This window comes from Solanum pennellii, chromosome 11, assembly GCF_001406875.1.
Source record: "Solanum pennellii chromosome 11, SPENNV200".
NCBI classification, from domain to species: Eukaryota; Viridiplantae; Streptophyta; class Magnoliopsida; order Solanales; family Solanaceae; genus Solanum; species Solanum pennellii.
This window is the reverse complement of record NC_028647.1, coordinates 18,451,225-18,475,396: the sequence shown is the minus strand read 5'-3', so window position 1 is coordinate 18,475,396 and position 24,172 is coordinate 18,451,225.

The following is a 24,172-nucleotide window of genomic DNA, read 5'->3' as shown; positions in this document are numbered from 1 at the left end:
ATTCTAAGTAGGTGTATCACCTACTTGCTCGTTTTAACTTAAAATTCAGTCCACTAATTCTAAGTAGGTGCACCACCTACTTGCCCTTTTTCACTTAAAATGGAGTGCTTAAATTCTAAGTAGGTTTATCACCTACTTGTCACCTACTAGCATAGTTTAGGCAAGCAAGTACCTCAATTGTTTTAAACCATTTTCCCATCTTAAATTATTTACTAGACCGTAGCACTTATACACACCTGACCCTTTGACTTTTGATCGAATACCACCGTTTACTATCCCCGAGTTTGAATTGTTTTTGAGTTCAGTTATTCGTATATGTTTTGGAAGGCACGGGGTATTAAAACTTCAAACATATTCTATTGTCACTAGTCGCATAGGAAACCAATTCCATAACTATAGCACAAGGAAATTTTTAGTGACATATACATAGAACAAGTACCGTAGAATACGGGTGGTACAACTGTATCAGTTTGACTTTTTCTATAGATTGATGAACAAGATTTGGCCCAAATAAGGCAGTTTCACCTGTTTCGAACCAGCCAATTTGTGATCTACACTTTCGACCATATAAAGTTTCATATGGTTCCATTATAATGCTGGAATGGTAGCTATTTTTATAAGCAAATTAGATAAGTGGTAGGTGATCATCCCAGCTACCCTTGAAATCTAATGTACAAGCTCGCAGCATATCCTCAAGTGTCTGAATTGTACGTTCCAAGCTATCCGTTTGAGGATGAAAGATTTACTTAAATTCACATGTTTTCCCAAACTTTTTTGTAACGACTTCCTAAATTTTGCATTGAAATGAGCTCCTCTATAAGATATTATAGAGTTTGACACTCCATGTAGTCGAACGACCGATTTAATGTACAACCTCGCATAATCTTCAGCTGTATAAGTAGTTTTCACTAGCAAGAAGTGTGCTGCTTTGATAAGTCTGTCAACTATTATCCATATGGAGTCAAACTTCCAAAACGAGCAAGGAAAAGCAGTGACAAAATCCATGTTGATCATGTCCCATTTCCAAATTTGAAGTTCTATACGTTGCATGTAACCTCTGGGCATTTGGTTTTCTACTTTTACCTATTGATCATTTTGACACTAAGCCACAAATTCTGCACTGTTCTTCTTCCTGTCCCCCCCACCAATACATTTCTTTCAAGTCATGATACATTTTAGTTGACCCCGGATGAACAGAGTATCTTGAATTATATGCTTCCATCATGATGCTCTTTCTGAGTTCATCTATATTAGGTACACACAATTTGTTTTGACATCGAAGTACTCCGGCTTTCTTAAGCTCAAATTCCTTTGTCATACCATGTAGTACATTCTCTTTAAGTTGTAAAAGAATTGGATCAGTGTACTACTTCTCTTTCACTTCAACTACTAATGAGGATTCTACCGCATTTTTCACAATAACCCTTCCTCTTGAGATTCAAGAAGAAGGACGCCCAAGTTCACTAGTTGACGGAGATCCTTAGTCATTCCTTGTCTTCCCAAAGAATTCCCATAAGTGCTTGCCTTTATTTTACGACATAAAGCATCAGTTACTACATTAGCTTTAGCGGGATGATATAAGATGTCAATGCCATAATCTTTTAATAGCTCCAGCCACCTTTGCTGCCTAAGATTTAAGTCATTTTGCTTAAAGATATATTGCAAGCTTTTGTGATCAGTGTATATGTCAACATGAACTCTATACAAGTAGTGGCGCCATATCTTCAAAGAAAACACAACTGCTGCTAGCTCTATATCATGGGTTTGATAAGTTTTCTCATGTGGCCGCAGCTGCCTTGAGGCATAAGCTATAACTTTACCATGATGCATCAATACAATACCAAAGCCCACTCCTGAAGCATCACAGTACACTACATAGCCTTCTGTACCTTCTGGAAGTACCAATAGAGGTGTAGAAGTTAATTTATTCTTCAGCTCTTGGAAGCTTCTTTCACATTCATCACCTAGTTAAACTTGGTTTCTTTGTGTGTTAGCTTTCTTAAGGCTGCAGCAATGTAAGAGAATCCTTCAATGACCCTTCTGTAAAACCTAAGAATGTCACAGATTTCAATCAGAACTCACATTTAGAGAACTCTGCATACAATTAATGATGACGAAAATTTGTAAAACCTGCCACCAGTTATTAGCATGATCCTTTTCCGATCTTGAATACACCAAAAATGTCATCTATGAACACTATCACAAACACGTCTAAAAATTCCTTGAACACACTATTCATCAAATCCATGAAAGTTGTTGGTGCATTTGTTAGCCCGAAAGACATGACTAAGAACTTAAAATTACCATACCGTGTTTGGAAAGCTATCTTGGGTATATCTTTGTCCTTGTAACTGATCAAACAAATCATCAATTCTAGGGAGGGGATATTTGTTCTTAATCATTACCTTATTCAACTGCCGGTATTGAATACACATTCTTAATGAGACATCTTTTTTGCGTACAAATAAAACTGGTGCTCCCCATGGGGACATACTAGGCCTTATGAATCATTTTTCTAATAAGTTTTTTAATTGCTCCTTCAACACTATAATTCTGCCGGAGCCATTATATACCGAGGAAATGAGATAGATAGGTTGAGTATTTGGAAGCACATCAATACCATGATCTACTTCTCATTCTGGAGGCAAACCTTGATGATATTCAGGAAACACATCTGGAAATTCATTTACCACAGGAAAGGATTGAAGGGTTTGCAGGTCTGCAACTAAATTTTTCACTCTGACTAGGTTACATATGTATTGCGATCACAAACAGTTACAATGCAATTACGATAAACCCTTCTAGTTATAATAGACTCACCAATCAGTGTAGATACTTCAAATGGCTTCACTGATAATTCTGGTGATCTTTTGAACTTTCTAGCAATCAATGGTGTAACATGTTATAGTGAAAATGTAGATGTACCAATTCTTCAATCCTTTGCGGTGGTAAATGAATTTCTAGATGCCTTTCTTGAAGATCTTCCAGGTTTGCCTCCAGAACGAGAAGTAGAGTCCGGTATTGATGTGCTTCCAGATACTCAACCTATCTCAATTCCTCCGTATAGAATGGCTCTAACAGAATTACAAGAGTTTAAGGAGCAATTAAAGACTTATTAGAAAAAGGATTCATAAGTTCTAGTATCTCCCTATGGGGAGCACCGGTTTAATTTGACGCATAAAGGATGGTTCGTTAAGAATGTGTATCGACAACCGCCAGTTGAATAAGGTAATGATTAAGAACAAATAACCCCTCCCTGGAATTGATGATTTAATTTGATCATTTATAAGGTGCTAGGTGTTTTTCAAAGATTGACCTGAGGTCAGGTTATCACCAAGTGAAGATCAAGGACAAAGATATATCAAAGACGGTTTTCCTAACACTGTATGGTCATTTTGAGTTCTTAGTCATGTCATTTGGGCTAAAAAATGCACCAACAACTTTTATGAATTTTGTGAATAGGTTGTTCAAGCCATTTTAGATGTGTTCATGATAGTGTTCATAGAATATATTTTAGTGTATTCAATTTCGGAAGAGGATCATGCTAATCACTTGTGGTAGGTTTTACAAATTCTTCGTGATCATAAATTGTATGCAGAGTTCTCTAAATGTGAGTTTTGGTTGAAATCTGTGACATTCTTAGGTCATATTGTATCTGATGAAGGAATAAGGGTTGATAACCAGAAGATAGAAGCCCTGAATAATTGGCCAAGACCTACAACGCCTACAGAGATCTGTAGTTTCATGGATTGGCAGGTTATTATAGAAGGTTCGTTGAAGGATTCTCTTACAATTCTGCAGCCTTAACAAAGCTAAAACACAAAGAAACTATGTTTCAGTGGAGCGATGAATGTGAAAGAAGCTTCCAAGAGCTGAAGAATAAATTAACTTCTACACCTCCATTGGTACTTTCAGAAGGCACGGAACGATATGCACTGTATTGTGATGCTTCTGGAGGGGGCTTAGATTGTGTATTTGATGCAGCATGGTAAAGTTATATCTTATGGAACAAGGTAGCTGCGACCAAATGAAAAAAACTATCCAGCCCATGATCTAGAACTAGCAGCAATTGTGTTTGCTTTAAAGTTATGGAGCCACTACTTGTATGGAGTTCATGTTGACATATACACTGATCACAAGAGTTTGAAATATATCTTTAAGCAAAAGGACTTAAATTTGAGGCAGGGAAGGTGGTTGGAGCTATTAAAAAATTATGACATTGATATCTTGTATCATTCTGTTAAAGCAAATGTAGTAGCTGATGCTTTAAGCCGTAAAACACTAGAAAGTACTTATGGGCAGCCTGTGGAACAACATGAAATAACAAAGGGTCTATGCCAACTATCTAGCTTGGGGGTTCGCCTTCTTGAATCTCAAGACGAAGGGGTCATTGTGCAAAATGCGGCAGAATCCTCATTAGTAGTGGAAGTGAAAATGAAGCAGTACACTGATCCTATTCTCTTACAACTTAAATATTACAACTTAAATAGAACGTAATTTGACCTCTAACACAAGAGGGAGTACTTCGATGTCAAAATAAATTGTGTGTACAGAATGTAGATGAACTAATAAAGAGGATCATGATTGAAGCCCATCATTCATGATACTTTGTTCATCCGCGGTCAACTAAAATCTATAATGACTTGAAAGAAATGTATTGGTGGGGGGACATGAAGAAGAACACTGCAGAATTCGTGGCTCAGTGTCCAAATTGTCAACAGGTAGAAGTAGAACGCCAAAAGCCTGGAGGTTAGAACTTCCAATTTGGAAATGGAACATGATCAACATGGATTTTTTCACTGGTTTTGCTCGCTCATTCCGGATATTTGACTCCATATGGGTAATAGTTGACAAGCTTACCAAAGCAGCACACTTCTTGCCAGTAAAGACTACTTATAAAACAAATGAGTATGTGAGGTTGTGCATTAAATAGATAGTTCAACTACATGGAGTGCCAATCTCTATAATATCAAATATAGGAGCTTACTTCACTACAATGTTTTGGAAGTCGTTTCAAAAGAGTTTGAGAACACAAGTGAATTTAAGTACAACGTTTCACCCTTAAATGGATGGCCAGGAAAAACGTATAATTCTGATAACTGTAGCTACCATTCGAGCATTAAAATTGCACCCTGTGAAGCCTCATATGGTCGAATGTGTAGATCACTTATTGGCTGGTTTGAAAGAGGTGAAACTGCCTTATTTGGGCCATATCTTGTTCATATAATGATGTTTTAGACCTAAAACAATAGTGGAAAATCTAATTAGCAAGCTTAGACTCACAACGTCAAGAAAGGCTTTGACGTCTGTAAACTAGCGAAATTGAACTAGTGAACGCCCCTATGTTTACTGAAGTTTGGGAGTGTCATAGGGAGTCTAAAACTTGTAAAAAGACTTTAAATAGGTAAAATAATGTGTATAGGGTTAGAACTTCCTATAACGACTGCTCAAGAACCACCCAAAGGGTCCTTGATGAGGACCCAAACATTGGTGAGCAGGCTGCCAAAGCAGCCTACCTGCGTAAAGATGTGAGGTCCCTTGCGCGTCGCGCAGCCTGTACATGGAAGGCAAAAATCTTCCTCGCGATGCGGGGCCTTCACGAGGCTCACTGTCTCAAACCGGATTTTCAAAAAAAGATTTGAAATTGACCCCGTGAAACGAAAGAACTTCCCAGATTCGTCCACATCATTTTAAAGTAAATTTGACTTCACAAAAAGACCAAATTAATTGAGGGTTCTTTTGGGTAATTTAGGGGATGAATATACAACGATTTATGGTCAGTTTTAAGTCATTTTACACAGACAAATCAAATCCCCAAAGTTGAAATAAAAAATCACTCTCATCTCTCTCAAACTCTCTCTTTCTTCAAACCTCCATTGAAGACCATTAGAGCTGCAAGGAGAAGGTCCAGTCTTGAAGTTTCCAACCCAATTTCGTGGCTTTATATCTAAGGTATGGTTTCTTTCACTCTTGGGATTCTCTTCCCAAGAGGTCCTTTCAAAAGATGATTTCGAAGTCTCTCGAAACTAGGATTTTCTTCCATACATGGGTCTTCTTTGAAAAACGAAATTGATAATCAATTGTGTTGAATTATGATGAGTTAATGATGTTTAAGCATATATTGATGGTTAATTGACGATTTCCTATGATTTTTCCCTAGACCCATGTCTTTCCCCAATTTTCCCAAATCTTGTATTTAGTAAGGTGAATTGTTTAAGGGGATGAACATGATAATTATTTACTTTAATATTAATTATGAAACTACCTTGTTTTGTATATTGATTTATATATTCTTGGGTTTTTGAAGTGTGAAGTCCCATGAAGGGCAAGAAGGTATGATATTTGATTCTCTATCGAATTCAATTATGAAAGGTGAGTTACTTAGATAGTTATAATCCTATGTCTAATGTATTGTTGTGATGTTGATGAGAAGAATCCCTCATCCTTAAGCCTAGACTCATGAATTAGCTATGAAGAATGTATGTATGATATGGTAATATAATTATATGATTGAAAGTAGTTTCTCATGATTATAATAGAGAGTTAAGTAAAATGTTTACTCACTTTGTAGTGGTCTCTAAAGTGAAAGGATTGTTCTCACTTATGATGACCTCTATGAGCTATTAGTATAAGATGTTTACTTAGGAGTCCAGAAGAGACTAATGTGAACTTGTATGATGAGATAAGATGATTACTAAAGGGAATAAATGGTTAGATCCAAAGGACATGGAAATGAGAGGGAGGTATCACGTTTTCTAAGTCTAGCCTCCCACATGGGCTTCGTCATGTTAGTAAGTCCGGATTCCAAAGTTATGTGTTGTCTCATGAGATGGGAACTCCCACGTCAGTAAGTTAGGGTTCCTAAAAACAATCTCCTTGACCGTTAATTATGTCCCCACATAGTACCTATAGCTTAGTAGATCCACCTAGATAGCTATGTACGAAAGGTTACAACTTAGGCAAGTGTTAACACTCTCTTTTCGGTGTGGGAGTATAACACCAGAATCAATGTAGCTCACATGGTCTCATGTCGGTTATTGCACTTCATTCCCTAATGTAAAAGTAAATGAACAAGTTAAGGGTATGAACTCATAATAGGGCTTTTCTCAAGGTTCTACATGGTGTAAGGGAGGGTATGTGACTTCTCTTACACATTGCACTTGTGGGATCTTAAGGAATGACTCTGGTGCTTTTCTTTTATGATTATGATTATGATAATGATTAAGATTATGATTATGTCAATACAATATGAATAGTCTATATGAAGTAAACATGCCATGATGTTATATGATAATATGTTATATGTATGAAGTGGGTTGCTTAATATGATACTTAATATGTTAGCTTTGGATAGGGTTATGGGATTCAATCATTGGCATTGCACAAGATTTGTTTAGGTTGTCTACATGTTTGGTTGATGTGTGATAAGGGCTAGTCTTAGTCCTCTTCGAGGATGACGACATTGGTAATGACTAAGGGGTACATTGGGTCGTTACAAGGAGCCCCTTTTGTCCATTATTTCGGATAGATGTACTCAATTTACCTCCCATTTTTCGGAGGGCTTTCCAATGTGGGATTTACACGAAGGTTACACTTAGTACCGCTTTTCATCCCAAGACGGATGGTCAAGTGAAACACACAATTTAAACCTTAGAATATATGTTTAGGGCACGTCTCATTGACTTCAGAGGTAACTGGGATGACCACCTACCTTTGATAGAATTCTCCTACAATAATAGCTACCATTCGAGTAACTCCACTGTCGCACCCCAACCCAAGGTGAGGTGGACAAGTATAATATGAACGCATGCTTTACACAATAGACTTATGAATAGAATGTAAACTACTATGCAGATAGAGAAGCTTCATATACAACACATGTTGACTAGCTGAACCGATACATGTGACAAGTGATACTATGGATGCAAATGATAACTCTACACGTCAAAAAGCATCTACTTGAATCAATGATTGTATGACTATGAAATTATGCATAGTAAAGACTCCGAAAAGCCCCCAATCAACGTGGAGCTTACCAACAATCGCTGAGTGTCATGTTATTCTATTTGGGAGATCTATTAGTTGAGTACATATACCTGCAGCATGAAATGCAACACCCCCAATATGGGACATCAGTACGATAGAATGTGCTGAATATGTAAGGCGTAATACAAACATATGTAAAATGAGAGCTCAAGTGAAACCAACACACATAGATAAGGATTTGAGATCACCTTTGCTTGTACTTGTGGAATCGTGTATGTTACATTTTTTTCTTTATTTTTCCGTACTTTATAATCTTTATAAGACATATGATACAAATGACCGACTGATCAGTGGTAGAAGAGGACCCATGCTTAAGACTGGTTCATCGGACCGGAACGAACCGGTACCGGATTGGAACGGGACATGTTGACCGTATGTTAACCGGTACTGGGATGAATCGGACTGAAATTACCGAGATGAATAATCGGTTCTGTCCCGTTCCACTATATACCTGGATGGAACTGGAACGAACCTGAATGGAACGGGACGGGATAAACGGGACGACATTTTTTGGGAATACTTAAATATGAATATTTTTTTTATTTTTCTATGTTTATATTAATAGTTTTAAATTTATACTATTATTTTTTACTTAAATTTAATTTAAAGATATTTTTTAAAATTTTTTTTGCTATTAAGTTTGCATGTAAAGTCTAATAAAGATTTAAAAATTTAAATCTATTGAAGTTTATACTTTATAAGTTATTACTTATTATTCATTAATATTTATTTTATAAGTTATATTTATATCTTGTGTCTTGTAAATTATAAATAAATAAAATTTGTAATTTTAAAAAAACTAAATTAAAATAAGGATTGCAAAAATTAAAAAATACCAATTTAATTTATTTATATTTGTAACAATTTACAATTTCAATTTACAACAATTAGTAGAGTACATAGTTTACGCAACCACCTTCTAGGAAGGGTTTTGTTTCAATTAAGTCTCGAATGTAACACTACTAGTTGTATAGTCACGTAAATCCTGTTTCTAACTCAGCTATAGATTGATTGTAATCAACTTCTGGTCTTGGTAAAGCTCATTGACAATCATGAAGTTCGATGTCATCATCACTACCACATCCAATAGCTGAATTTATGAAAAGTTCAAATGGACTATCTAACTTTCGAAGTCCTTGATTTCTACGCTCAGCATTTATCCAACCTCTAAATAACATTGCTATCTCCAAGCCGTCTTCTGCTAATGAATATCTATGGTCTCCAATTTGAAATATTGCCGCGCTTAAAGATGCCTCCGAAGCTACTGATGATCATTGAATTGCAAGCACATCATTCACCATCCTACTAAGTTTTTGAAATTGAGTTCCACGATTCCTCCACCAGTCCGATAGTTGCGGTATGCCTGCATCGTTTGTAATATCATCCGAACCCTATTCTTGATATTTAAGAAATTCACATTTATTAGAAGAGTCAAGACCAAGTTTACGTTTCACTCATCCATGACCACCTACTTAATTTAGAGACGTTTGAGCATTTTCAACATTATCTAAGAAAGAATATTTATTATACATTTCTTTAGCAAAGAATTTTTACTATTTTGACATGTTACAAAATAAGGTTCTTCTTCAGGTTGAATATCTAAATTCTTATAAATGAATTCAACTAAATCTTTTGCACCATATTCATTATATTCGGGGTTGAAAAAAATTGCAGTTAAATTAATTTGAGGGATAGGAAAAAAATATTTCTTAAATTTTGTAATCATAACTTCAATAGCAGTTGTAAATAAAGTATTTGTTTCATATTCAGAAAAGATAGATGAAAATCTGACATATGTGTATTAAAATTTCAGAAATAGTAGGATAATATATTTAAAAAAAAATTTTAGTAGCATCATAAAATGATTTCAAAAATATTCTAAGTTCATTTACTTCATCCCAATCACTATCATTATGTTTTAATTTAGGATGAGCATTGTGATTATTAAATAGCGTAGTAATAGGTTGCCTATATGCATAAGCAACTTCAAGCATATCATAAAAGGAATTTCATCTAGTTTTTACATGCTTCAGAACTTTTCTAAATAGAAGTTTAAATGCATTACAAAGTTCTTTAAATTGATTAATTCTACTACTACTATTCATATGAAAAATGTAAAAACAAGCATTATTAATTTTAGCACAACTATTTCAAATAATTTCAAACCGTCACTAACAACCAAATTTAATATATGCGCGGCACATCTAACATGAAAAACATATTTACTAATAGGACAAAATCTAGGTTCTGGCATATTAATATCATTTAAATTAGCAGAAGCATTATCTAATGTAATACTAACGACTTTATCATAAAGATCGAAAGTTGGGCATGCTGTCCTCATAATTCCACAAATTGGGATAGGCCCATGCTAGGCTTTCGCCCCTGAGCTGCAACTCTTCCATACCAATAGGGATCGGTCCATTCTAGGCTTTTGCAGCTGATCTCCCACCGTTTTATATCAATTGGGGTCCCATGCTAGGCATTTGCCTCTGGGCTGCCACCCATAATTATAAAGATTGCTTCACTTAGATTCTTTAATATTTGAGATTGTTGTTTTGATGTTCATAACTCTTTTGAGATTGTTCTTTTGATGTTCATAACTCGCTTGTGATTATTGTTTTGGTGGTCATAATCCTTGTTTAGATTTGGAACTATCGACTAGTAGTATAAGACATTTGAATACATACTTATGATAATTACAATGACATCGGAAGCAAATGTGACACCAACGTAATATTTAGGAGCTTATATGACTCGGTAAGACTTTTGACATCTCATATTCAAGCACATCAAGTGAAGACATTTAACATTTAGCCAAAAGATTTGAAATCTATATGATATAAATACAAGGTGTTCATGAATGTGGAACCAAGGGGGAATGTAGACAGATTCAGCTTAAGGAAGGATACCTATTTGCAAGTAAATATAAAATGTTCAATGGAGAAAGTAGGGAACTTGTGAGGTAACATTATAGTCTAACAAAATAGGAGTAATAACCAATAAAGGGAACACATGAACATGTGAAATACTGACATATATGATGGAATAGACTATTTAAGCAAGTTGGCAAGATATGAGCAGATTGTATATCTAGCCTATAAACATATGTACTGTCACGACCGGAATCTAGACCCCAAACAAGATCGGCGTCGTTGACCTCTCAGAGGTCGCAGACAAACCTACATACGTCATTCTTACTTCATCTAGGTTATTTTAGCGGAAAATTTGAACCTTTTAGTTTCTTATTTCATGATAAACATTTTGAACATAACATCATAGGCGGTCACAAATCAGCCATCTAATATAGAGATAAGCAAATGAAAGAAACAATTCATAATTTCATTAAAAGTATTTTTGCCAAACAACACCAATACAATGTCTGAAATAAAAGTGGAAAGAAACACTAGAGGAACATGCTCCAGTAGTTAAAGCCTACATCTAAGCTAGATAATAACAGTAGATAACCTCTGAATCACGAGGTCCTACCAAGTCCGGATGAAAGCTCCACGTCCGGATAGCTGCAACGTCGTACTATAAGATCTAACGTCCACCTGTGCCTGTACCTAAAAGTAGATATTTGTATGGAATTAGTACACACTTGTACTAAGTATGGGTATATGCAAGCACACACCAATGACATGCGTGAAAAAGATTAGCTCTTTCCTAACAACATGATTTATGGAAAGTTAAGTCAGTGGACTTGCAAAATTTTTGATTTGGAACGTCATGCCATGAGTGTAAAATGTATCATCAAACTTATCATTTTGCAAACAACACATAACATATTTCACATATCATATCACGTAGTTCATATCATTGTTTCATATGCCATGAGACCTTGGGATCATGGACTTGATGTTAGGACTTCCCCAAATGAGGGCTCAACATATGGGACTTCAACTAGGGATCCTTCTTTAGAAAACACAGAGTCTGCTTAATTCATTCATACGTACTCTATTTCATTTCATTCATAGGCCAGTGTAAACACCAGCTATACCTAGGATGTAGTTTAACACTTTCATCGGTTGTGCAATGACCAAGAATGACCTAATGTCATTACTTAAATCTAACTCACCTTTTGATTATCCTATTCTAACACCTTTGGTATCATTCATTTCATTATGTACATCATTTGAGGCTGACCTCATTCATTCATTGGGAACTTTAACTTTAACTGACATACATCATGTGAGCATCATGAAATCAAGTGTCATGAAACCCCACACCGAAAAGAGGTGGAATCACCAGCCAAAGTGACCCTAAACATGCTAGCGTATATGGGAATTGAACCCCGCCAGATCATTATATTGGCAGTATAGGTTCGAAGACTAGGAGATATAAGGAGACCCATACCCGGCATGCCGGACAGTCTAATCTCATAAGAGTTAAGTGAACCTCTACCTTCCGAAAAGAAGGCATCACCACTCATAGTTAGTCTATCGGTGCTCAGTATAAAGTTCCATTAGATTCAACTCATACATCATGGAAGCTGGCTTCTAGTATGAGGACATCATAGCTCAGTAGATGATTTCTGATCTTATTATTAGTATTAAGTTTGTTAATCTCAATACTTTCATTAGAGTGTCATGGAGACTGGTCTCTTTATTAACTTTACATTCTCATAGGTGAGTACGTTTTGGTAACATTTACATAAGATCATTTGAGATTGCTCTCATCTTTTACATTAGCCTCATATCATGTTGTCACCACATTAATTAACATTAGCACATTTGCTCTTCATATTTACTCACCCCTTTTTACGTGAATGTTCATTTCATCATATGCCAATGCACTTAGCCATTTTGTGTATCTTACACTCATACTTAACCCTTCTAGGGTTTCATCATTTCATTACATACATCTTAGGTTCACTTGTTTTTAATCGTATGCTAGACTTATGGGTCTATACATACAAGTCATGAGGCTTCATTCATAGTTTGTTAAGTGACTCATATATTCCTAAGATTATGTAGTACAAGACTTATGTATCTTGTATGTATGCCAAGATCTCGATTTTGATCGAAGTAGGTGGCATTATTCTTGAGCATTTAATTCACGTATGATATATGTATCAATACGGAAATTTGGGCAATGGAACCCAAGTTCGAACCCCTAGGACAATACTTATATTTTTCCTTGACTTTATTTTTAGTCTTCATGACATTGGGACCCTAGATCGAGCCCTAACATCAACATTCTATCTTTATTTTTCTGCTTGGATTCTCCTCTTATTTGGCTGAAGGGTTGTGGGAACGCACCCCCACAACCCCTTTTTATTTTTCCTTTGAAATTTAATTCCTCTTTTCTAATTTCGCATAGACCTGGAGGTTGTGGGATCAAACCCCCACAACCTCTCTTTAATTATTCTTTACTTCGCTAGGGACAATGAGGTTGTGAGTTCGAACCTCAACAGCCTCCTTATTTTATTTTTATTTAAAGTTTGACTTAGCTATGCATTGGCAGTGAGGTTGTGGGATCGAGCCCCCACAGCCTCACTTTATTTTCTTTTTATTTCTCCCTTTCTCCTTTACATCCTTGAGGTCGTGGGTTCGATTCCCACGCCTCACACTTCCTTTCTTTTATTTTTCTTTCCTTTCATTCGCTTCCTAGAGGTCGTGGGTTCGATTCCCACGCCTCCCCCATATCGATCCCCCCTGACCCCATATCTTTTTTTGCGAATTTAAGGCGTCACACGGATGAGGTCACAGGTTCGAATCCTGGTGACCTCATCCCTTTCAAAACCAATTAAATTTCCAGATTACTCCTCTATACTTTAGCCTAGACGAAACATGTTGTTTTTTGTGGAAAATTAGTCATTTTCTTAACTTATTTTCCCCAATATTTCCTCTTGAAAACTTAGGAAAAGTCATGGATCATTTAACACCTTTTAGGGGTAGATTTCATGGATTCGTTTAACACATTCTTAGGTGTAGATTCATTGTTGTTTTAGCTGCAACAATCCACTTAAAGTCAGTCACATACACCTCATATGAACATCACGAATTGCACATTTTATGCACGTTAATTTCAGCCATCAAACTAACCATTTTAAGACTTCAAAACTGATAACAACAACACCAAACATTTACATATTGCACCACATCATTTTCGGTTGACATCATTGAACATGCTTTCAATTTCCAAACACAAAATCACAAAAAATATCACATTTTAAACTTAGCTACCAGCAACCATACCAACAACATGATTTCTAACCTAATTTAGATTGAAATTGGAAGGAGACTAGGGACAAGGAGTTCAACATTCAAGTGGACAACCCAAGTTTCATACGTTTGAATTTTGTAGGAAGAAATTTCTCTTGGAGAAAGGATTTCAAGAGAGAAAACCCATACCTTGTTGTAGCTTTCCACACCTTACAAGTGCTTCCCAAAACCTCCCCTAAACCTTTAACACAAACCCGTCGAGAAGATGATGCAAAGTTTTCGTTTCTTAGGTTGGCTTGCTTGCTTGTTTATTTTTTTTGTAAGTTCTTTGAGTGTAGAGAACTTTTGATTGTTTTCTAATGTGTTTATTTTCTGTTTTTGCAGCTTATTTTGGCAGAGAATTTTGTGTGAACTAACAAGAGAGATTGAGCGTTAGAGTTGAGAGATAGACGTGAGAGAGTAGGAGTTATATTAGGCTTAGGAGTCTAGTTAAGGACTTAGTCAAATAAGGTTTACCTAATTATTAAGAAATCTGATTTCTATTTTATTTTAAATCAGCTAATGAATAATAATTATTAGTTAATTATATTAATTCAATAGCTTAAATAAAAATCACATTGATTCATTGCTTCCACCTAGGTTCGAACACGGGTGAAGCAAGACCTCACTTCAAGAGCTCAATTTTGGCTCTCTCTCCCTAAATTGCCCCTCCACCTTATTAATGAAATAATTAATTATATATTCAGGATAATTATGATATTACCCTTAGCCTTGAAAAAGACCATTTTACCCGTAGACCCTCAAAACCTAAGTCGGATAAAGACTCCTTCGAGTAAATCTTCATATTCGAGAGCCCTACAATGTTGGACCAACCTTTCCTAACTCCCCAAGTTAGTTGGCTTGGATGTAGCAAGGGTTCCGAAGTCTTGTTCTATGGGCATCAATCCGTGTGAACCCTGGTCTAATCATAGGCATTCTTGACTCATTAAGTGTCACTTAGTATATCCATTATTCAGGGTTATTACATGCACCATGTTTAATCTAGGATCACTTTTACTTGTATAAGGGAAATATATGACAGGGGTACTTTGACAATGAAACAAGTTGAAACCTTCCATGCTAACACTTGGTATAGTAAACACACACAATAGTAACAAACACATATTAAAGTGCTCACTTTAATGCTCTAGAGATTAGGAGCATTAACTATGGATCAGTAACTACCAAGGGCACTTAAAAAGCTTACTTTTTGTAACGCAACTTTTGGATTCATGCAAAAGAAATAGGAAATTGAATAGCCTTATATACCTTGCTACACAACAATGGATATAACAATGAGTTAACAATTCCTTTTAGAGTATTTATCTACAATGGAGTAAATAAGAAAAAACTAGCATTAGTAGTTAATCAACAAATTTGGGCTACTTGATCAAGACCAAAACAATAATTGGCAGTAATTCTATAATTGACACCATCAAGGGTGTTCTTCCCACCCATTCTCCTCCAATGTTTTTTTCTTATACTATACAATCTTCTTATAAGGTCCTCCGAAACTTCTTGGGCTTCACACGTTTGGAAAGTAGTATTCAAAGGGATGGAAGGAAGTAAGCTCATGCAACACTCAATTAAGTGTCATATATCTACACTTTTCAATGTTCAATCCTCTAACCAGTTCCCATGACTTCTCTGCGTATATCCATCCACCCCCTTATTTTATGATACACAAAATAGTCCCTAAGCCCCACAATGTTGAAATAGCAATATGAACACATGATTTCTGATCAACATCCTGTGAGTTCCAACTAACATTTAGATTCTCAAAATAAGCTGACAACCAAAATTTAAGGGGACTCCACTCCATGTCTGCCCCAACAAGAACCTCTTTACTGAACATTCACCAAGGTCACACCATATAGAGGCAACACTCCTCAGTTCATTATCACATACAAACATTTACAAATAATGCAACAACAAGAGAGGGATAAAAATTTCCACAGCTTACCTTGCTAGACAGAAACATTACTTTCCAAGACTTGGATTCTTCAAGGTTTTAGGTTGTCCTGTCTCACTTACCTTGATGTTAAATCAGATTATTCAATTGAATTCCTTAAGGTGGGAGAGGTTCTACCAGCTTGTGCTTTTGAAACACTGGGTTTGCTTTAGATTTTTTGCTTCAGAACTCTTGGAGCTTACACGGATTTCCTTGGATGTAATTTTCTGGAGTATAAGTGATATGAAGGAGATATGATGAAATTGATGCTTTAGAGACTCCATTTTGGAAGTTTTCCCTTAAATAAATTGGGAAATAATATGGTGCTTTACTTTAAGAAAACAGGTGTATCGCCTCCTTAATTTCTGCTACAACTTTTGAAGTAGTTGCATCAGCTACTTGTTGTTTTCAGTTCAATACATTCCACTTATTCTATGTAGGTGCATCACCTTATTGCTCCATTTTAACTTAAAATTCAGTCCACTAATTCTTAGTAGGTGCATCAACTACTTGCCCTTTTTCACTTAAAATGCAGTCCACTAATTCTAAGAAGGTGCATCACCTACTTGTCCTCTTTCACTTCATATGTAGTCGACTAATTCTAAGTAGGTGCATCACCTACTTGTCACCTACAAGCATAGTTTATTCAAGCAAACACCTCAATTATTTTTTATCATTTTCGCCATCTTAGTTTTTTCTGAAGAGCATAGTACTAATACACACTTGACCATTTTGACTTTTACATCAAATACCATCGTCAAAAATCCCGAGTTTGAATTGTTTTTGAGTTCAGTTTTTCGTATATGTGCTAGAAGGCACGTCCAGGGTATTACAACTTTAAACATATTTTGTTGTCAGCAGTCACATAGGTGACCAGTCCATGACTATACCACAAGGCAATTTTTAAGAGACATATACACAGAACTAGTAAGGTAGAATACAACATCCACTGCACCATTCGAGGCACTCTACAGGAGGAGGTGTAGATCCCTGATTGGGTGGTATGAGGTAGGTGAGTTTGCTTTAGTTGGTCTCAATTTAGTTTATGAAGCCCTCAGGAAGGTTCAGGTTATAAGGAATAGGCTAAAAATGGCTCAAAGTCGGCAAAAATCATATGCCGACAATAGAAAGAGGGACCTTGAATTCGAAGTAGGAGATTGGGTCTATTTGAAAATTTCACCCATGAAAGGGGTAATGAGGTTTAGAAAAAAGATGAAACTTAGTCCCCGTTATGTGGGCCCTTATGAGATTTTTAAAAGAGTAGGGGAAGTGGCATATGAGTTACAGTTGCCAATCGAATTGGCCTCGGTTCATATGGAGTTCAATGTGTCTATGCTCAAGAAGTGCATAGGTGATCCCGTGTCGATTCTCCCCCTAAAAGGTTTAGGGTTAAAAGAGGACCTTTCTTATGAAGAGGTCCCGGTTGAGATCTTGGATTGTCAAGTTAAGAAATTGAGGAATAAGGAGGTTGCCTCCGTAAAAGTTCTTTAAAGGAACCACCTTGTTCAGGGTGCAACATGGGAGGCCAAGGCCAACATGAAGTCCCGCTATCCTCATCTTTTCCCTCTAACTCCCAACAAAGGCTGAGGTTAGTAGTTCCTTATATGACTACTATATTAATGTTGAACTTATCATGTTTTTCTAATGTGTGCATTTGGTAATAGAAGTTCATGCTCAAGTTGAGTTTCTCGTTTTTTTCCCATGAAGTATGTTTCTTATGGTTACCTTTCACTTAAGTATGTAATGAGCTATAAGTATTCATGGAAATTGTATTGAGCATGATTGTCGTTGTTTTGAAAAGAAATCAGCATGACAACTCTTGCTGTTAATATTGAGCTCATATTTAAATGGAGAAGGTAGTTTCTCCTCTTATGATATGAAAAGTTGATCTTATGTACATGGTATGTTGTGGATTAAGTTCCTATGTATTATTGCTATGATCATATTTTGAAAGGAGTGGAGAATTCCTCCAACGAGCTGCGACTCATTTCTTATATTGTTTGTTGGTTGGGCTGCTAGTCTTGAGTCTCTTCTTCATATAAAGGTTTTATGTGTCATTTGGGGACAAATGTTCCTGGGGGGGGGGTATTGACACACCCCGGAAATGCTATGACCTAGACTAGAGCGTCACATAATGATTTATGATGATACTAGACCTAAATAAGTGTAATGAACAGGTTGAGAAGTATTAGAACCAAAACGCTAAGAATCGACCATGACATCCGGAACTAGTGCAAGTCGAACTAGTAAAACATCCATAGGTCTTGTAAAGGTTTGGGAATGTTATATGAAGTCTAAAGTTTGTTAAAAGACCTAAATTAGGTAAAATGATGTATATAGGGTGAAAACATCTAGGTACGACCCCCAAGGATCGCCCTAAGGGTCCATGAAGGGACCCCACCTTTAGCCAAGCAAGCAGCTAAAAGGCAGCAAGCAATTGCACATAGAGGGAGACAGTCTGCGTCGCGGACATGGCACAGCCAAAGGAAAAATCTTGGTCTATGAAGAGGACATGTCACGGACTCTTCTGGTTAAAAAAATAAATTTGGAAATCATGCAGGAACAGCTCCGCGACGCGGACTTGTTTCCCAATGAAAAATCTTAAATTATAATTCAAGTTTGACTTCACTAGAGGGTCAACTTAAGTGAGGGGTATTTTAGGTATTTTCAGGAGGGTTATATATTTGTTTTAAATAAGTTTTTGACCAAAATTTTTCCACTCAAACCAAATCCCCAAATCTATACCCATAATCTCTCCCTTCTATCTACATTTTCTCTCTACCCTACCTCAATTGAAGAAGCTTTGATGGTTGAAGAAGAAGACCAAATCCTTCAAGATTCTACTCCAATTTCTTGTCCAATCATCTCTAAGATATGGTTTTCTTTCACTCTTGAATTCTTTTCCCCAAGAGGTCTGTCCAAAAGATGATTTCTAGATCTCCCAAAACTAGGGTTTTCTTCCATACATAGGTCTTCTCTGAATAACGAAATTGTGAATCAATTGTGTAGAATTATGCAGAGTTATTTTTATTATGTATATATTGATGTTTAATTGATGATTTCCTCCATGGTCCCATGTCTTTCCCAATTTCCCCAAATCTTTTATTTAGTAAGGTGAATTGTTGAAGGGGAAGAACATGATAATTGTTTACTTTGATGTTAATAATGAAATTACTTCATGAATTACCTTGTTATGTGTATTTGGATATACATTCTTGGGTGATTGAGATGTGAAGTCCCATGATGGGCAAGAAGGTATGACTTTTGATTGTCTCTTGAGTTCAATTATGAAAGGTGAATTATATAGATAGTAATGATCCAATGTCTAATGTGTTGTTGTGGTGTTGATGACAAGTATTCCTCATCCCTAACTGTAGACATCTAAATAGCGACAAAGTATGTATGCATGTTATGATATGATTTATTGTGGTCTCATGATTATAATCAAGGGCTAAGTGGAAGGTTTACTCACTTGTGTATTGGTTTCAAAAAGTGAAAGGGATGTTCTCACTTTTGATTACCTATGAGCTATTATGTTGCGATTACATAAGGGCCTATTAAAGGCTAGTGTGAACTTATGAAATAACTAAAGATGGTTATAAGAAGGGAATAGATTCATAGCACCAAAAGGGCATGTAAATGAAATGGAGGTCTCACGTTTAGCAAGTCCGGCCTCCTACATGGGTTTCCTCACGTTTAGTAAGTCCGGCCTCCCACATGTGTTTCCTTACATTTAGTAAGTCAGGATTCCCAAGTTATGTGTTGTCTCATGAGATGGGAACCCCCCACATTAGTATGTTAGGATTCTTAGCAACAATATCCTCGACCCTTGACTATGTGTCCATATAGGACTATAGCTTTGTGGATCAACCTAGATAGCTATGTACGAAAGGTTACACCTTAGGCAAATGTTAATACTCTCTTTTCGGTGTGGGAGTAAAAAACCGGATTCTATGTAGCTCACATGGTTTCATGTCGGTTATTTAACTTCTTTCCCCAATGTAAAAGTAAATGAAAAGTTAAGTACATGAACTAATATTAGGGCTTGTCTTGAAGGTTTCTACATGGTGTGAGGGAGGGTATGAGATTTATCTTGCAAATTGCACTTGTGGGATACTTAGGGGTGGTTCTAGTAGTTTTCTTTTGTGATTACAATTATGATTATGATTATCTTGATAAGCTATGTGTAGTATTGATGTATTAAGCATGTCATTATGAATTATGAGAGTATGTTGTGAGTATGAAATGGATTGCTTAATGTGATACTTAGCTTTGGATAGGGTTATGGGATTCTATCTTTGGCATTGCACAAGTATTGCTTAGGTGGTCTACATGTTGGGTTGATGTTATGTTAAATTGACTTACTATGCTTTCTACATGTACATGTTGATTTCAATTGATAGAAGTCATAACTTTGACTAAAATGTCATTTTCTCATGCATTGATGACTTTTGTGCATAGAAGCCATACTTAGTACGTGTGATGCACTAGTTCTTGTATTGGCTATGTCCAAAAGTTTGTACTATTGTAGATGGTTTATATGTGAGATGAGACTTTAGACTCTTATATGCTTTACTCATGCTAAAAGAGAAGTCTGTGTAAACTTCGTATGCAAGGAGTCTATGTAAACTCCATATATGATATGCGAGAAGTCTAAGTACATTTCACTGTATTATATTTTAAATTTTCTGCATTTTCTTTACCTATGATATGCTATGACGAATCTAAGGGCTTGTCTAAGTCCTCTTTGAGAACAACGACGCCGGTTACGCCTAGGGGGCACTTTGGATTGTACTAGTGATGTGAAGTAGAATGTGTATGTTGATGTTAGGGTAATGTATGATCTACGTGCTTGGTTGTGATGAGTACCACTGTTGAATGACCCCTAAATTGAACCCTATATGAATATGTGATCTTGTTCATGTTAGGGGTCTTCTATGTAATGTTAAATATGTTCTTGTCTCCTATTATTTAATGTGAGTGTCTGGTCTATGTCCCTAAATGCTCTTCATGTGAGTTATTCATGACTTGAGTGATATTGTAAATGCGTTGTTTTCCTTGGAGGACTATTTTCTCAACAACTATGATGTTTATCTTATGTGATCATGATGACCAATATGAACACACACACTCCATGCATAACTATGAGTATGATATGTTTATGGTTATTATTGAAAGGATAATTCTCATATGCAGCTTTATGTCTTCTTATGCACGAAAAGTATATGATAAGTGAAGTATGAATATGTGTTGTCCAAAGGTGTTTATGTGAAATGATTTCTCACATATATATATACACACGCATGAATGTATGAATGAATAAGGTTTATAATAATCTAGTGAAAGTGAGTCTCTTGAAAGGTGTTACTCAATTGTACTCTAAACTAGACTATAATATGAATGTTATATGATTATGTGAAAGCAAATTCTCACATAATGTAGAATCTATGATGAAAGGATATTCTCATCCTAGTAATCCTTGAGCTATATGATGTATGAGGGGACTAAGTCCCTAAATCCTACCTTATGAACTAATGACAAATAAAGGCTTAAAGATATTTAAAAGGGAGTTTGACCTTAGCACCGAGTGAACATGAAAAATGAGGGTGGGTGTTCACGTCTAGCAATTTCGGCTCCTCAGTAGAGAACCTTCACGTTTAGCAAGTCGGGGTTCCCAACATAGATGTTGTCTCATGAGATTGAAACCTCCACGTTTAGCATGTCAAAGTTTGTAGGTGCAATCTTCTTGTTCCATAACTACGTGCCGCCGTAGGTTTTATCTTAGTGGATCCACTAGAATAGCAATTATGTATTAAGGTCCTAACTTGGCAGTAGTACCCTCTCTTTTGTGCGTGGGAGTAGCACATCGGATTCCATGTAGCTTACATGGTCTATTTCGGTTATGGCTATGTCTCTCAAAAGTTAAGAAATGAAATAAGATAAGAATGTGAAGTCTAATCATCACTCCTTGAGAAGTTTACGTTGTATAGGTAGGATTGTGTACCCTACCATACATTGAACTAGAGGGCTTCATGAAAGGATAGGATTGGAGCCTCATTGAAATAAGACTTATGTTTATGCATGATTAGTATGAATGTATGTTAAAGTTGACTTTGCTTATGTCAAGATATGAACTACGATTATACATGTGAGTTACACTTGTGACTTTTCAATGAGTGTAAATTAGTATATGTGGGGGAATGGGACTCCATGTGTACATTGCACAAGTAAACTTGTGAAGGGGTTGTGAGGGTGGTTTAGTGATAATATGAACTAAATTATTATTACTAAAGTTGTGGTAAAAGAATGAGTAAGTCTATGAAGCAATGAAGTATTTTGGTCTTATGTCTAATGTTAAATTAAGATGTTATGACTTAATGAATATGATGTGCCTATTCTAGAGTGGCTTCTTAGAAACACTTAGTGTGAGTAGTATTTATTGGATGCTACTTACACATTGCACTAGTGTGCCTTGGGGATTGCCTTAGATTATGGTTCTTATGAAGGTTATCTTTTTGAGGTGCTTATGACTTCATGAATATGTATGTGGTTAGATTAATGAAGGCTATATGGAAGTACATCTTTGGCGACCTTAAGGTGATACATTTTACCAAGTTTTACTTAAGATTTGCTTACGAAAGGAGTTAATATAAAAAGGAAGGTATGTATTGTATGTATTGAGTATTCCTCAATATGTGGTAAATGGCGTTATGTATTATTATTACCATTTGTATGATGATGTATGTGGTCTATGTTGTGCCATGAAGTTGTTCTAGCAAGGAATGATGCATTGTTCCTAACCAAATGTCCCTTTTAAATGTATGTGTTTGCATGATTATCATACTTAGTGCATACCATTCTTCTTTATCTTTTTATACAAAGTGTAGGTGGTGATATCTAGAGGATCATTCTTAATGAGAAAAGCTTGGATATATATTTCCCCAAATTTAAGAGGATCCTTATGATTCAAGGATCTTTATGTCAAGATGTCATTTAAGTTTATGTAATAGTATAAATTATTATTTTATATTGTTAACAGCGATGTCCCTATTCTACTCTATTGTTGTTGAGTCTAAGATGGCAAAAGGAGACATAGTGACTAACCATATACTTATGATTTTATTAACGAAGTAATGTTCTAGCATTATGTTATGCTATGAAAAGTTCTAAATTTTCCGCTATTTTTATGTCTATGCAATGAATGAATGCTAAGAGGCTTGTGCAAGACCTCTAAAAGGTCGGCGACGCCGGTAACTTCTAGGGTGTACCCTTGGGGCATTACAGGTTGTTAGGGTCGTTTTCCTATGATATGAATTAAATGGGTTATGATCAAGATGAAACAAATGAAAGAGTTCGTATGTGACCATCAATGAAGTATGTTGGTCTTATGTATAAGGTTAAATGCATGTGTGGTATGCTATTGAATGTGATGTACCTAAGGCTTGGGTGAATTCCTAGGATCACATGATGTGAGTAGTATTATCGGACGCTACTTGTACATTGCACTAGTGTGAATTGAGATTTTTCTTAGGTGATGGTTCTTATTTTTAGATTGTGCCCTATTGAATCTGCTTTAGATGTGATAAAATAGCTTCAAGTATTGTTATAAGTGATATCCATGTCTATATGATTTATGTGAATTGTATTTTGCTTATTGTATCAACGTTAATAATGTTTTACTATTAAAACATGGTGCATGGTTTCTAACTAAATGTCCTCTTTAAATCATGTTTTTGCATGGTTATCATACTTAGTGCATTCTTGTATTAATACAATTCTTCTACATCTTTTTACACAAAGTGTAGGTGGTGAGGCTATAGGATATTTCCTAGAATGAAGAGCTTGGATAGATATTCCCATGTTCAAGTGTATCCTTATGATTCAAGGACCTTCATATAAAGATGTTATTTAAGTCCATGTAATAGTATATATAGATTATTCTTTTATGGTGTTAAGGGTTGTGTCCCTA